We start from the raw sequence: 13423 nt of genomic DNA, 5'->3' as shown, positions 1-13423 counted from the left end.
TTTAAAGAAACATCAGAGTATAGCCAAGGGCTATACTATTTATTAAAAACATTATAAAAACACCAGTATAGCCGATCGGCCGTACTAGGCGGCTCTCTTTTTTTAGGAAAAACTTTTACAGCCGCGCGGCTATACTATAAATTTCAAAAAAAATTTAAAAAACCGGATTATAGACGCTACCAATCATTTGACTTCTGATGCCGATATCAAGGGCTTTCATTAAGATTTTGACTTCTCTGCCTTCTCCTCACCCTACTCATGGTGGTCGTCATCACCATCGGTCCAAATCTAAAGCCAAGGCACCCACCAGTGCAAATTGTGGTACATTTTTTACATCTTTTTCCAGGAAATTGTTTTTGCTGTCATCTGTTTGTATAGTTCCTTATGAAGCTTCACTTCTGCAATTTTAATCTGTCATAAGCACATCTCATAGCCAATCAATAAAAATTTACTTCCTACTTAATAACCGCTGTCTCTTGCAATTGGCTCCATCATTAAAACCTTGATTCCAAAGAAGCGTAATTTCTTTTTCTTTTTTACATTTCATGACTTTTGATGAATTAGTGCACAAGTTGTTCAAATTAATTTCCTAGTGTTGTTATTAATATGTACATGTCTGAAAACAACTAAAAGAAAACCCTAGCTAAAAGAAAACTCTCTCTATCTGAAAGCTCAGCCTCCGCCCCCTTTGGGGGTTGGTGGCCATTTTCATTTTTCCAACCCGTTCCGTTTCCCCTCCCTTTCCTTCCTCACAACCCTCCTCTCTATCGTCTCTCTCTACTCCTGTTGCGGTTTTCTTTTATTTTTTCACGCACTTTTCTCTTGCCTTGTTCTAGTTTGGTTTTGGTCCAGATCTCTCCTTACCCTCCTTTCTATTGCAATTGTGGTTGATCTTGGTGGGTTCGTGGTTTTCTGGTTGTTCCATCAGCGGTCTGCGCGGTGGTAGGCTCTGATTTTGGTTCTCCTGTTTAGATCTACTCAGATCTATTCGTTCTCGGGGACTGCCCGTCGGCCTGAGGTCAAGTTTCAGAGGTCCTGCTCCATACCAACCCAAAATCCATGGCTCATCTGGATTCCTTCACTTCCATTTTGATCTGGCCTCATCCTTGGTTTGCAGCTGCAAATTTTAAACGCGTTTTGGCGTGTATTTATTGGAAGGTGTGTAGAGCTCTAGCTTGGGTGCTTGCACCACCTCCTTCCAGGTTCTTGGTTCTTTTCCTCCTGGTTGTGGAATGGGTTTTCTCATTCCTTATTTGTTGGCTGTTGTCCTTTGGATGTATTGGTTGGGTTAATTCTGGATCTGTTAGTGAATCTCGAGTGGGCTATGTTTTGAGGAATGTTTGGCTTGGTTTGCTGACCTACGGGTGTTTGGTTCTTCATGGTGGTGATTGGTGGCTTGTCCATCTATAGTTGTGGAGTTTCTCTTTGCTGGTGGTGGCGGCTTGGAGTTTCTCTTTGGTTATGGCGACTAGGTTTCATGTGTTTTATTTTATGTATTTTATGTTTAATGTGGGCTTTATGCTGAATGTGGGTGTAATGCCTCTTTGTGGGCTATATGCCTTTATGTGGGCTAAATGCCTTTTTGTTGGCTTGTGACGGTTTAGTTTTTGGCTTGGGAACATGATCTTCATGTTATACTGTACTGGTTTTAGCTAGATTTGTTCCTGTGTGTTTTCTGGCCTGTGTTTTGCTCGGCTTTGTTTGTACTATCCTTTACCCCTTTGGGGGTTTGCAATGAATTGCAACTTCAAGAAAGAAAAAAATATGTGTACATGTCTTTTTGTATAAATAGAAAAGATAATGCCGAGAGCAATATCCTCTCCCCTGTTTTTGCTCTGTCTTTTCCTTCTTCATTTCTATTGCTATTTGCTTGTGTTTATGAGACTACAGCAAACTTGAGCAGGCCCAATGTATCATCAATTTCTCTTTTCTTCTGTTTTAATACAAGTATTTTCTTTCTTACACAGACAAAAGATAATGACATATGTTAACTCAAATTCCATTGTTTTATTCATAACAGCAATATAGTAAAAGGCAATTATGCGTCTACATTTCCTACATTGCGAAAGAAAAAAACATACACCATGAGGTACACAAGAACATAATACCAAATAGTTCATGGGAGAAGTTCTCGTTAAGTTCTTACAAATAACATCACAACTAATCTACTAAAATGGTTCCTTTATTTCAGTGAGATCCCTTATCATCACTCAAATACTCGAAAACTAGTACAAATAGGAGTCCTTCATCGCATCCATCTTCAACTGAAGGGAAGCATGTCATCTCAAAGGTGCCTGTGCTAAAGACAAAGGTTAACCAACCCATAAGATTGAAAAAGATAAATTACATAAACTAAGGACCCGTTTAATGATCATTTCAATTTTAGTTTTTAGTTTTCATTTCTTATGTTTTGTAATATCTGCATGTATATTCGGGGTTAGGAACAACTTGCATAATTTAATTTCATAACTAGTATGTAAGAAAGATAGTAGTAATTACCATTTATTTATTAAGGATCCTTTGCCTGATGATTTCTGCCTTCACGTATAGCCAATCGTTCAGAAAGGTCAAGAAATTGAAGTACGTATATCTGCATGACCTGTTGAGCAAAACAGTGCCACAAACTCCCCAAAATCCAACAGCAAACCCAAGCCCCATGCTGATGTAAAATCCTTGTGTTATGAGCCCATCTTTATCATCTTCATTCACCAACACAGGTTGTCCTGGACCTTTTTCCTCCTCAGAGCATGTCCTTGGGAGTGGTTCTCCACAAAGCAAAGGATTCCCACCATAAGCAAAGTCAAAGGTTTGGAGCTGAGTGCCTATTGGAATTTTTCCAGACAAGTTGTTTTGTGACAAGTCCAAGTAACCAATACGATATATCTGAGAAAGACTTGTTGGAATTCTGCCATTTATCTGGTTTCTTGATAAATCAAGAGAATCCAACTCCTGCAAATTTCCAACCCTTGAAGGTATTTGACCTTTTAACCGGTTTCTTGACAAGTTTAAAGAAACCAAACCAACAAGATAAGTGATTTCAGTAGGAATCTCCCCACTCAACTTATTGGATGAGAGATCAATACTCTTTACAACACTACAAGAAAAACAGGTATTAGTGGCCACCCACTTGGTCACAAAAACTACCCTTTTTGGTCACTAAATGCAATCAGTGTCCAAATATTGGTGGTCACTGGGTGGTCACTAGAAGCTCGTCACAAATTCTACGTAGTGGCCAATGTCAACTATTGGTCACTACAACACAAAGAATCAGTGGCTATTCCTGTCTGGTCACTAATAAAAACGCTATTAGGGACCACAACTTTGGTCACTAAAGGGCTTACAATTTGGTCACCAAAACATGCCTTGAGGCTAATGGACTTGGTATGCATTTAAAATCTACAAACCCCAATAGCATTTCGGATTACAATCAAGTAGAACACAAAACAATAGGAATAAGAGTAAAGAAAAAGCAAGAACGAAGATGAAAACCAATTAGGAATCAAATAGCTAGAGATCGAAGATTTCTTACTAGAGAAGCTGATGGTCTCAAAAGTTGATTTCAGAAAAGATCTCACTAGCCTCAAGGTCGTTTCTCAAAATCAAAACTTCTGCAACACAGATTAGGAAGTTAGGGCATCAAGCTTTTTGGAAACACACCTCAGAATCGAAATTCAAAGAGAAATCAAAATCATAGTTAGGAAAATTGATATCACAGTGGAACTCAAAATCACAGTGAATAGAGAATTAGGGAATAGAGAATAGAGAATCAGAATCAGAGTCACAATCGCACTCAAATCAAACTCAAATGAAATCAAAACTTACATTGAAACCAAAGAGAAATAGAAAGCTCACATGATATTGGGAGAAAACCTAGAAATCGAAACCACAGAGACGAAAAGGACCACAAAGAGGACGCTCGCTCGATGAAGAAGATGGTCTCGCTCGCGCTGGTCTCTCGCTCTTGTCTCTCTCACTCTGAGCTCGCGCTGGTCTCGTTCGGATTTCGCTCGACTTGTTTCGTCTTTTTTGTTTTCCTTTTGATGCGGTACACCCCACGCGAGCGCGTTTTGAAAAAATAAAAATAAAAAAGTTTTAAAAAAAGTTAATTGGTCACTGATGTATTAAATGAGAGAAGTAAGGCTATCTTGGCATATGCGTTCGTCACTAACTATATAACTTAAGTTATTTTTTTTTGAAAAGAGACAATAGTGTTCATTAGAACGTAAAAGAACGATACAGGAGATGGCCAAGAAGGCCACCAAACCGATACAAAGAAAAGAAAGACCTACACTACATGGCTACCGCTTTCCAGTCTAGATGGATAAGCTGATAGCTAATCTCCCTAAACTCTGCTGTAACAGAAGCCCAAAGTGATGCCCAGACACGGATACGGTCCCATAACTGCTCAATGTCCTCCCCGACCACATTCTCGAAAATTCTCCTGTTCCTTTCCCCCCATATTACCCAGAAAATGGCCATCAAAGCGCAATTTCCCAGCACTGAGCCCTTCCTCCTGCCATCAAAGAATTTCAGCCTAGTTACAAGCAACGCTTTGCAAGTTGCGAAGTTTCCCCACGTTAGGCCTGCCACCTTAAATAACTTAGCCCACAGGGATGAGGCAATCGGGCAAAGTAAGAATAGATGATCCACAGATTCGTTATCTTTTTTGCCCATAACACACCAGTTAGGAGAGAAGTACCAGCCGGGTCTTTTCCTTTGGATCAAGTCGCAAGTATTAGTTTTGCCATGAGCAATTAGCCAAACTAATATTCTTACCTTAGGAGGGGCTTTAGCTTCCCAAATTACAGTGGACGGAGAGAAGAGAGATGATTGGTGATTTACCATTAGGTGTCTAGAGAATGATTTACAGGAGAAAGCTCCCGAGGTCTCCAGATTCCATACTCTGGTGTCACTTCTGCTTTGGATCAACACCACGTGTTCCAATCTTGAGAGTAACTCAGACAATTCTTCATTTTCCTCCTCCCTAAGATTCCTGCGAAAGCCAAAATCCCAACTCAGCGGAAGGGAACTCATGTCTATGCACATATCTGCGATCTTGGCATTCCTTTTACAAGAAGTTCGAAGAAGCCGTGGAAAACTCTCGCCCAAAGCTCTAACTCCCAGCCACACGTCTTCCCAGAATCTTATTCTCCCACCGTTGCCCACCTTGAGACGACAGCAAGCCACAAACGAGCCCAAACCTTTAATTATTTCTGTCCAAGGGCAACGGCTAGAACCATTTGACTTCCTTTTAGAATCCCAGCCATTCATCTGCAGCCCATATTTACTCTTTATTACATCATACCAAAGGGTGTTAGTTTCAGTTTGGAATCTCCATAGCCACTTCCCCAGTAGGGCCTCATTACGTTTTCTTAGGTTTCCTATCCCAAGTCCCCCATTTTCCTTTGGTAAAGACACAACCTCCCATTTCACCAAATGATCCTTCTTGCCTTCCTCCATACCCTCCCACAGAAAGTTCCTCAATATCTTCTCCAAGCGCTTTGCCACACTAGCAGGCATTCGGAATAATGATAAGAAGTAAGATGGCAGATTACTCAACACTGCTTGGATTAAGGTCAATCTTCCCCCTCGAGATAGCAAGGCCTTGCACCATCCTTCTACTCTTCGCTCCACTTTCTCGATTACTGGAACCCAAAATGGTAAGGTCTTAGGTTTAGCACCGAGCGGCAGACCAAGATAAAGCAGCGGCCAACTTCCCATGCCGCAGCCTATCTCCTCAGACAGTGACTTGACTTCGTTGTCTTCTGCGTTAATTCCAACAATTGAGCATTTACCTCTGTTTATTTTCAATCCAGAGCACAGGTTGAACACCTCCAGAATGTTTAGTAAATTCCTAAAATTTCCTTCCTTGTCAGATAGGAGAAAAATAGTATCGTCTGCAAACTGTAGATGTGATACCATCACCCTATCTCTTCCCACGACCAGCCCCTCAAACAAACCTCTTTCTCTGGCCTTTGAACACAATCTGCTCAGTGTGTCTGCAACCAATGTAAAAAGAAAAGGAGACAGTGGATCTCCTTGTCTTATTCCCCTTGAAGCTCCAAACTTTCCCCTGGGCCTACCATTTATTAGAACTGAGTAGTTTGCTGAACGAAGACACCCTTTTATCCATTTCCTCCATGTCAAACCAAAGCCTTTTTTTTCCAGCACAAAATCTAGAAAACCCCAATCCACATGGTCGTAGGCTTTCTCGAAATCAATCTTGAATATGAATCCTTTTTGGTTTTTCATCCTTGTTTCTTCCACCACCTCGTTTGCTATCAGCACCGCATCCAAGATTTGCCTCTTTTTTATGAACGCCCCTTGCGTTTGAGATATGGTATCGCTCAGCACCTCTCTCAATCGAGCTGCCAAAACCTTTGCAATAATTTTGTACACACTTGTGATCAGACTTATAGGTCTAAAGTCTCCCACCTTGACTGCTTCAGCTTTCTTAGGAATTAGACAGATGTAGGTTTCATTGGTTACCAAGTTCACAATGCCTGACTCATAGAACTCTTCAAACACCCTCATTAAATCACCTTTCAGGATCGACCAACAATGTTGAAAGTATGCCAATGAGAATCCATCTGGGCCTGGGGACTTTTCCTTTCCGCACTCAAAAACAGCTTTTCTGATTTCCTCCTCTTCGAAAGGTCTTTCCAACCATGAAGCCCTTAATTCCTCCAAAGCACACCAGTCCAAACCTTCTAGTCTAGGCCTCTCCCGACCCTCACTTGAGTATAAGTTTTTGAAGTATGAGATTATTTCTTGTTCAATTCTTCCATCATCTCCCGTAGTGGACCCATCTGCTAATTCTAGTTTTTCAATTGAATTCCGTTTCTTTCTGCAATTAACAATTCTGTGGAAGAACTTTGTGTTTGAGTCCCCTTCTTTTGCCCATGCCACCTTTGCTCTCTGTCTCCAAATGATCTCTTCTTTGAAAGCTATCTCTTCGATTCTTAGTCTCAGCTGCGCTCTCTCCTGTCTTCTGTCTTGGGATAGGCCATCCCTTTCCTCCAATAAATCTAAGTCCTTGATTCGTTCCTTTGCTTCTTTTGATTCGGAGCTATTGTCTCTACTGATTTCTTTACTCCATATCTTCACTTTGTCTTTCACAGCCTTTAGTTTCTTCATAAACTTGAAACCTTCCCACCGATGTTGTAGATCTCCCTCCCACCATTCTTTAAATTTTCCCCTGAAGTCTTGCTGCTTCAACCATGTATTCTCAAATTTAAAGGGCACCGGTCCCCATTTCTTTGCAATCGAGTCCAGTAGTATGGGGCAATGGTCAGAGGTTACCCTAGATAGAGCCACTTGCCTAGTGTGAGGAAATAATTCCTCCCAGGCAGGGGTGAACATGAATCTGTCTAACCTTCTTAGGATCGCATTCTCCCTCATATTGGACCAGGTGAAAGCGGCGTTGTGAAGATCCGGGTCACATAAATTTGTCTCCCTGATGAAGTCGTTAAACACCCTCATGCTTCTTGTGATTCTTCCCCCATTGGATTTTTCTGATGGAAATCTGGTGATATTAAAATCTCCCCCGATACACCAATTAGAACCACAGATGCCATAAACAGCAGCTAATTCTTCCCAAAACAGCACCCTGTCTCTTGAGCCATTTGGTCCATACACCCCTGTCAGCCACCACTCTTTTCCTTCTGTATCCACACAATTGATGGAAGCCGTATAATTTCCCAAGAGAGACTCTTTCACCTTGATAGCTTTTGTATTCCACATGATTAATATCCCTCCTGACGCTCCACATGAAGGAATACAAACCCACTCCCTAAATCTCGCTCCCCAAATATTTCCTATTAGTCTTTGGTCGACCTTCTCCTTCTTTGTTTCCTGGATCAGCACAACATCTGCATCATACGTCTTTAACATCTTTTTTATTACCACTCTTTTTTTCCTCCCCCCCAGTCCCCTTACATTCCAGCTAACTATCTTCATTGGTCTTTTTCTTTCCCCCATCCTCTTTCGTAGCTCACCCCGAATTTCAGATTTTCCAGTTCTCGTTTCCCTTTTCTCTTGGTATCCCTTTTTCCTGCTTGAATAACCTGTGTACTAATGTCCTCTTCCACCAATCGCAGGCCCATACTATCCAGCATTGTTTCCATGGTTTCTAAGCTCCCTTTGGGGGCATGTTTCTTTGAGCTCTCAGCAAGTGGTGAGACCCTTTCGTTTTCAAAAGTCTTACTGTTATTCCCCAGTCCAAACTCTTCTTCTTTACCTTCCCCTGAGTTTTCAGGAATTGGATCAATAGATTGATCCAATCCGTGGGGGGAACTAACCTGATTTGACTCGCCAGCCTGGTTATCCTTCTCGGAAAACATCTCTTGCAGATATTGTTCCGTTGCTGAATCTCCTCCCGGTTCCTCCGCAGCCACTGTGTCTACATCCTCAGACTCCACATCAGAGCTTGATAGTTCTTCCCAATTATCCGTTCCGGTGTAGTTCCCCATTTCTAGATCAGAATCAATACCCAAATCGACCTCCAGATCCTTGATGTTTGAGTGAACTTCCATATTCTCCAAAAACATCTGTGTCTCTGCGTCATGAATATCACATATTCGTGCCTGTGTTCCATCAGATAAGCCAATTCCCTCTTCATCGGACCCCCCCTCTTGCAAGTACTCATCTGCAGATTCCTTATCATAATGATTTATCACTGTTGTCAACTTTCCTTTTTTTTGTTTTCTTGCCCCCACTACCTTATCCTTCTCACGCTGGTTCCCAAATTTAGAGGGAGAAACCCGTGATAGTCCTTTTCCTTTGTTTTTATTCTGCCCGAATCTTGTAAAGAGATTTGGCATAGAGATAGGAGATTTCGGGTGGACCCACTTATTTCTCAATCCCATTCCAAACTCACTGTGCCGAGTGGGTCTGTTTGTTGGCAGCAGCATGTAATACTTATTACTCCTAGTCTTTTCTAGCTCTTGGTCCTTAATAGATATTGCTCTGGGCCCAACTTCAGAACCACTCAAGCCCCTCTTGGCATCCTTGAACATCCCTTTGTCCTTGAGTTCCACGTACTCTTTTTCTTTTTGTGTTGTGTGCAATTGCTCGACAAGCGTGAGAGCTTCCATGCTTCTGCCAACGACCAGAGGTATTGTTCGCGTGGTCTGGGATTCAGCGATCCCGCATGCCTCATGCGGACTTCCAGCTGGCGAGGTGGCCTCGATCACCGGTCCTCCTTCCTTTGCAATCTGTTTCTCGAGTCGGAATACTCCGCCCCAAGTCGGCGCCGGAGTTAATTCCACTAGTTTGTTACGAACTGACTGGTTTGGCCTTACCGCCGGTGATATTGGTCTGATCTGAACGTAATAGACCTCGTTTCCTTCTGCTAATTTAAGTAGTTCAGGCAAAAATCCAACTGTATTTTTTCGGACTTTCAGTTTGGCATCAATGAGGTATTTAAGCTTCTCAGTCCTCCAACCCACCTCCAGCAGACCTCCGCAAGCATCACCAATTCGTTCAAAGTATTTTTTGGACCACCAGTGTATCGGAAGCCCAGTGACAGCAATCCAACCTCCGTAGCTAACCACTTTTGTTATGTTGTTCTTCAGGCTTTGTTCCCAACACCACAATAACACCTCTGGTTGTCCGTCCATCTTCAGTTTCCTTGCTCCCCCTATCCTCGTTGCCTCCTCTTTACTGTTACAAGCAAAGAATGCTCTGTTATTTTGATATGGAAATAACTCTACTTTGAACTGTAGCCATTTGCCTAGAGCTTCTTCAATATCCTTCCAAGTCTGGTGTACTACTTGTCTCTCACAAGCAACCACCCAACTCCAGTTTTCCGTTTGGGTCGAATTGTGTTGTGATGAAAAGTCTGCCTTTTTCTTTTCCACTTTTTGTCCCACTGTTCCTTTGTCTTGTACCGCCTCCTTGTACGATTTTCCTGTTATTCTAGTTCTATCATACGGCAGATTTTGTTCCTCTCCCCTTTGAACAGATCTTTCCTTTGTGAATCTATCACCAACTAGGATTACCTCTAAGCTTTCCTCCAGCTTTCTCCACCCTTGCCCTCCTTGACCTTGTGGTATTACAACCGACGACACAGTTCCATGCAAACATTTGGAGATCCTCAGAAAACGTCCATACTTGTTGCATGATTTCTCCATCCATAGGTGGTAAGAATCTCCTCTGAATTTTCGAAAAAATCTCTGTTCCTTCCTGTCCACAGGCTCTTGTAGTTGTTTTATGATCCATCGAACGCAGCCCAGTTCGACGGATATATGGAACACCTTGTCTTTGAGACTCTCACTGATCAAGATAGAGCCCCCATACGAAAGATCATCAATCTGAATGCAGAAAACTTTAGCTTCGACCCTGAAAAATCTAGGAATGTGTCTCACACTCCTCCCTGCCCGGTTTCTCTCTCTCTCTCTCTCTCTCTCTCTCATCTCACCAATTATATATCAGACGTGGAGCGGTATCTCATTCAACACGACCTACTATTCACTTGCTTTTCTTCACTAAAACAAAAACGAATTTTAGCTAATATAGTCTGTAACCTTTTTGGCACATGACAAGTTATGGAACTCTTTTTTCTTTTTTGGAATGGTTTACTCAATTGATGTGACTTGAGCAAGGGACGCATCAATGGAACAGATTTACAGCTTGCTAAGATCACTTTAATCCATTTCTTATAACTTAAGTTATTTTCAGTGACTAATTTAAATAATGGTCAGAAAATTTGGCCATTAAAAATTAAAAAATAGGAGTAAATTATTTTAGTGACCATGTATTATTATTAGTCATTAAATTCACTATATTTGTGACCATTATTCATGTGGTCACAAGGAAATTGGTCACTACTGACCTTTTTTCTTGTAGTGCAAGTTCCAGAGTACTTTTGTATTTTAACCTTTCTCCTTTCCATGTTAAAGTTGCATCATCATGATAACTCCAATAAGTAGCAGATAATTCTCCCGTCGGAATTATAAATTCATGTTGCATAATTACAGCTGAATTTTCTTTTTGAGCCAAAGTAGTCAAAGTGTTGAGACATTTGGGTATAGTTCCAGAGATGTTGTTCATCGACAAATCCAAAATTTGAAGTTGTGTAAGATAGCATAACTGTGGCGGGATGCTCCTATAAAACTGATTAGATCGAAGGATAATGATAGCCAAATTTAGCAGATTTTCCCCTAGCCATTCAGGTATTAATCCTGATAACTTATTTTCCCCAACATCAATAATTATCAACTCTATGCAATTCTTCAATTGTGAAGGCAACTCTCCCACAAATCTGTTGTTATTTAGGTTTAGTGTCCTGATACTAATCAAGTTTCCCATCGTGGTAGGAATTTTCCGAGATAAAGAGTTGTTGCTCAAATCAAGGAAGTGTAATTTTTGAAAATTGATCCAGCAATCTGGAAGTTCTCCGGATACATGGTTGCTTGAGAGATCAAGATAGGTTAAATTACTCTTCTCAGTTGTACTTGTGCACAAAAATGAAGCTGACCCTGAAAATTTATTATTGGACAGATCTAGAATTGATACGGTTGATAGGATTGAAGGGATTGGACCCTCCAATTGGTTCCAACTCACATTTAAATAATAAGATGCTAACTCTGATCTCAAATTTCCTCTAAATTGATTGTGAGACGAATCCATATACTCGACTTTATTTCGCAAATCCCCAAACCAAGTTGGAATGGTATCAGAAATTCCAGCATCAGAAATATCCAGCCAGTCATAACTTTTCTGAGTTCGAAGCCATTTCGGGAAATACGGCCCCATCTTACAAGATCCCAATCTTATCTGACGCAATTGAAAGGGAGGAACCCAATCAAAACTGAAGTTTAAAACTAGTGAATTAGAGGATAAATCCAAAAACCTTAATTTGGAGAGTTTCGAGAAACGAGTTTCAGGTATTCTTCCACTCAATTTATTTTCCGAGAGATCAAGATAAACAAGGTTGGTCTGAGTACCGAGCAACCATTGGAAGATTGATGAGTTCAGATTGTTTTTGTGGAGATCGACATGAACAAGAGATTTAGAAGAATTCAAGAGAGAAATAGAGGATATAACTGGAGGAGGAAGATTACAGTCCCATAATGTCAAGTTTGTGAGTTTAGGAAGCATATTAACTGCTTCCAGCCAACCAACAACATCACTGAGATTAACGAAACTTAGGTCCAAGTATTTTAGACGAGAAAGATTAGGAAGCCAATAGAGATTAGAGCTAGAAAGATAATCTTGATCACTAAGATCGAGAGAATGCAAGTTTCTAAGGTTTCCAAGTTGATATGGAATTAAACCTCCAAAATTTGCAAGAGAGAGATCGAGGTATCTTAAATTGCTCAGAGATCCAATGAAATCTGGAATTTGGCTCCGACTGAAATTATTCTCACTAAGGTCCAAATATTCCAAATGCTGCAACTCAATGAGTTTAGGACTAATCTTACCTTGCAAACCATAGAGTTTAAGCTTAACAACATGGCCAGTTTGGTTGCTGCAGTAGACTCCATCCCATTCGCAGCAATCTTTGTTTTCGGCTTCTCTTCCCTAGGAAAGGAAGGGATCGAAGAAGTCAGCCACGAGACCTTGTTTAAGTGCAAGGAGTGCTTGCCTTTCCCTCTCGCTGCATCCAATGCAAGGATTGTTCATGTGTAGTAAAATCAGCACCACAATTGCATAGAGGAGTTTGAAGCAGCACCTTACTCCAACCATGTTAGTTAGAGTCATGATCAAGACGAAGAAACACAAGTATTCAGACAAAGATAAAGGCACAACCAAAACTGGTGAAGTATATATGCTTGTCTGATATCTCAAGATACAAGCATTTATTGTGTATTTATAATTCTACTAAAACAAATGATTCACGAAGGGAGACTTTCTAATCCACCAAACATGGGTGAGTCTTTGCGAAACTTACTTTCCTCTTAGTGAACTACAGTGTGGACCCCAAATTTTGAATTTCTGAATAACCCAAAGGCGTCTATTATTAGGGGCATTGACAAATCAAGTCCAGATTCAAGGTCCAAAGAACAAAAAAGCTGCAGGTCTAAAAAAGTGGCAAAATCGGTCCACATACGCAATGAGTCTTGTATGTCAGCATTAAATATGCACCCTATTTACATCAATGCCACTGGGTAATGATACAAACAAACGCTGCCATATACTTTTCCTTTTTGAGATATATATACGCATTCTTAGCATTAGCGTTATAGATAAATATTATACCATTTAATTTCTATAAACAAATTCAAAAAAACGAGATATTTAGTTATATACCAATTCTTAGCACTAGTGATATAGAAAAATTCTACACCATTTAATTTCTATAAACAAATCCAAAAATTGACAGCTGACCCTATTAAATTTAATTTTGATTATTAAATTATTTTGATGCCCTATTGAGTGTTTTGGGTTTCTTTATGAGGTTTGATGTTGAACTTATTTT

The 13423-nt window shown here is 40.6% G+C and overlaps 1 pseudogene; it reads right to left on the bottom strand.

Annotated features, from left to right (window-relative positions):
• Window positions 1–10667: 10667 nt before the first annotated feature.
• Window positions 10668–12893, bottom strand: LOC148294873 (receptor-like protein EIX2; annotated as a pseudogene).
• Between the last annotated feature and the right edge of the window lie 530 nt (window positions 12894–13423).

This window comes from Prunus avium, chromosome 4 (genome assembly GCF_965620075.1).
Source record: "Prunus avium chromosome 4, drPruAviu1.hap1.1, whole genome shotgun sequence".
NCBI lineage: Eukaryota > Viridiplantae > Streptophyta > Magnoliopsida > Rosales > Rosaceae > Prunus > Prunus avium.
This window is presented reverse-complemented; position numbering and strand designations above follow the sequence as displayed.